The sequence below is a fragment of the Otolemur garnettii genome, unplaced genomic scaffold, assembly GCF_000181295.1.
Source record: "Otolemur garnettii isolate 467f Iridium unplaced genomic scaffold, OtoGar3 scaffold00074, whole genome shotgun sequence".
In the NCBI taxonomy this organism is placed as follows: Eukaryota; Metazoa; Chordata; class Mammalia; order Primates; family Galagidae; genus Otolemur; species Otolemur garnettii.
Window position 1 is genome coordinate 3,601,262 of NW_003852469.1, and position 4,035 is coordinate 3,605,296.

Here is a 4,035-nt window from a genome sequence, read left to right on the forward strand (position 1 = left end):
CAGCAACTCATCCCTCATAATCAGATCTGAACCCAAGAATGAATGAGTAAAATGAGAGTAGCTTCCTTCACTATTACACCTGAGTATCTACTTGCAGAATTCCTGATTTCCACCATTGCAAGGTTAAGCTTTGCTGATTCGGAAGTATTGGTTCTCAGGGAAGAAATGTTTCCACCAGGGACAAATAAACTGGTTCCGTTATGACAACCACAAGGGCCTTCTGGGGTCCTCATGATCTGAACCAAGAGGCAAAGAAGTGTCCTCCTCTGCTAGCTAGGATGAGTGACAGTGATTCCACATACCTGGGTTTCTGCTCAACAAAGGAGGACAGATTTTTCTGGAATCCGGAGATACCAATGGGTTCTCTGAGATTCTCTTAGCATTTTCTTGTTTAACAATTACAGTTAATGGAAAACTATGGCAATTAACCACCAGACAAAACCACTGAGGACTCAGACCCTTTCAGAATAAAATTTGGGTCACCCTAGTAGGTCACAACCCCAGTCAATTTAGGAACTGAACTCAAGAAAAATGGGACATGGATTAGGCAGTGGAAGAAGAAAGTTGTTTCACACATTTTTTATATTGGAATATAACAGATAGTACAGAGAATGCCTGAATACTTATACCCAGTTTCTCTCAACTTATCATCTTACGCTAGTGTGGTACATTTGGCAAACTACAAAATCAACACGGGTACCTTACCATTAACTCAAGCCTAGACTTTATTCAGGATTTGGCGGTTTTTCTGTTAATGCTCTTTTTTTCTATCCCAGGATCTAATCTAGAATGTGTCACCTCAGTTTCTGCTGGTCTGTGATAGATAATTTTGAGGGGTATTGATGAGGGATTTTGAAGAATGTCCCTCAATTTAAGTTAGTCTGACATTTCACTGATGTTTAGACTGGGATTATGGGGCCTGGGAAAGACTATCGCCAAGGTGAGGGGTCCTCATCACACTGACTGAGGGGGTGCATGACAGCCACAAGACACCCTCTGTAATGACACCCTTCACCTCTTGCTTAAGGGTGTGTTTGCCAGGTTCTTAGTGACTTAGAACTTGAGTCACTAAGTTCACCCCAACTTTTGTAGTTCAAATTGTTCCATTTGGGGGATAGGAAGTTCAGTCCCTCTGTCCCTTTTCTGCGCCCCCATTCTTTTAACCTTGAAGTATTCTCTTTCTTTCTGGCCCTACCAGATGTTCCAGGCTCATCTTGTCATTTCCCCTGCCACTGCCCAGAATCAGCCATTTCTCCAACAAAAACTCAGGTTCTTTTTATTGGAGAGTGGTATTTAGAAATCAAGGTCTAGGCACTGGGTATCCTCATTGTCACTGGAGTGTCACTGCTCCCAGGCCTCAGTGGTCAAAGCCAGTGATATATGTGTATGTACCAGCGCATGTGTGCACATGTACAGGCCATCATGGTCTCACATCTATCCATCTGTACAAAAATATTCTGTTAACCTGAGTCACAGTGATGTCTCTACAGTACCATAGGGTTAACTAACTTTTCCCTCTCTCTTACTTTCCCCATTTTAGTTTATATAAGGATTGTTAGTAGTGGTTAACCAGCAATTTATTGTTTAGGTTACAGAATATTCCAGAGGGACTGTAAAACCATATTTGGAGGGTGGTAAACCCATGGATGGAGGCCATGACTGACTCCACTAGAGTCAGGGCACCTTCACCTAAGAAAGACAGTTGTATCTGATTAGACAGAAGCATAACTTTGCTACTGTGGCCACGTGAAAATTCAGATGTACCAAACTGTATGCATAGATGCCAAGCGCCCAACAAGGTGAACTGCAATATTAGGCTATGACCTCTCAGCTCCCTGTTGATGCTTCTATGCTCTGAGATGGTAGGACTGGAATTCTGCACACTCCAATTCTCCTCTGTCAGCAGGCTTTCTGCGAACTTCTGCCAATATGGGACAGTAGCAGGAGGTTAGGTGGCTGGCAGAGGGAGATGGCCATGTTCCTTCCTGCTTGCCAACTCCTCTGCAGAACGACCCAGCAATGGCCTTCATCATGCAGCAGTGGGTATCCCAGCTCCTAGCTTCCTTCCAAACTTGCAGAGCCAGTCCCACGTGCGTCTTGGGGATCCTAGCAGCTGCCCTGCACTGCTCCCACCTCAGAGATCTGCATCCCAGCTCTGCAGAGAACTGCCACCAAGCTCCCTGTTCCTGAAAATCTCACCCCTTCCCTTCATTACTACTGTATGTCTTTTTCAATTCTCCAGCCCCTATGTAAGCCAATTCCCTATATTAAATTTTCACTGTTAAAACAACTAGTGTTAGCTTCTGATTCCCTGCTTGGGTCCTCACAGATTCTGAAATAAAATATATCAGAAACAACCAAAAACATGCAAAATGAGTAAACACTTGTTCTGGTGAGGTGAGTTCAGGGGTGCCTTCTTTATCTCTCTTCAGATATTTCTGAAGTCCCGTCATGATGTGGTTTTGTAAGCCTATGCCCTTTCCAGAGGACGGTGTGTACCCGGGGCAAGCTACTCCTACGTAGAATGATAGGTAAAGAGACCAATTTATGTAACTCTCTGGTAATTGCCAGATGGGAGGGGACAGAAGACAAGTGGTAAAAGAAAAAGCAAATAGCATACTGACAGAGATACTATCTAAGGGAGAGAAAAAAAAGTTTTCCACTAACAGAAATATGATCCCAGGGTTCAAAGAGAACACAATATTTTATTACATTAAAAGTTCTCTTTCTGTCTCTTTCCCTGCCATTTGGAAGCAGCACTGGGGTGTGCCCAGAAGGAAGGGGCTGTGCTTCCAGAAGACTTTGCCCCTGTCCTGCCCTTCCCAGGGGCTGGACTGCAAGCGTTAGCCCCCTCTGTCGGTCAGGTCTTGAGGGTGAACCACCCAGACATCCCAGGGGTATAGGCTGAATTATGTCCCCCACAAATTCCTTTGTTCAAACTTTAACCCCCAGTACCTCAAAATGTACTGTATTTGGAGATCGAAGCTTTGGTCATGTAATTAAGTTAAAATGAAGTCAGCGAGGGGGGCCCAAATCCCATGTGCCTCCTGTCCTTATAAGGAGCAGATGAGAACAAAGACACACACAGGATGACCCTGTGAGGACACAGGGAGAGGACAGCTGTCCACAAGCCAAGGAGAGAGGCTTCTGAAGAAACCAACCCTGCCCACACCTTCGTCTCAGACTTCCAGCATCCAGAACTGGGAGAAACGAAATTTTTGTTGTTGAAGCTTCCCAAGCTGTGGCATTTTGTTACAGCACCCTGCACAGACTGATATACTGAGTCCCCGGGACTGTGGCCACGGTCCCTCCTGCTATGACCACACTCCAGCCCTCTAGATAGGGCTGTAGCCCCAGATCCCTATCAGGTCTCCCACCCTGTTGTATTGGGCTAGACAAAGCTCCAGGGGCAAGGACTTGGCATCAGGGTGTCTCAAGTCCCAGGTGGACTGGCTATTCCAAGAACAGGAGGCCAATGGCGCAGGTGGAGGGCAGCACTGTGGACGCAGGTGCAGCTGGTTTCAGTCCTAATCCCAACACTCACTGCATGAGAAAGGTGATCGATCCCTCACGGTTTTCTTTGCCATAAAACAAGGAGGCTATGATAGTATTCACTCCATTCCTACAGACCAAATTGTTGGGTTCCCCCCAGAATTCACGTGTTGAAGACTTACTGTATTGGGGAGCATGAAGGGAAGTAATTTGAAGGTTAAATGAGGACATAAGTGGTGGGTTCGGGTCTGACAGGATTTGTGCCCTTAGAGAAGAGACACTGGGCTTGGCGCCTGTAGCTCAGTGGCTAGGGTGTTGGCCACATACACTGGAGCTGACAAGTTAGAATCCAGCCTGGACCTGTCAAACAACAATGACAACTACAACCAAAAAATGGCCGGGCGTTGTGGCAGGCACCTGTAGTCCCAGCTACTTTGGAGGCTGAGGCAAGAGAATCGCTGAAGCCCAAGAGTTTGAGGTTGCTGTGAGCTGTGATGCCACAGCACTCCATCCAGGGTGACAGCTTGAGACTCTTCCTCAAAA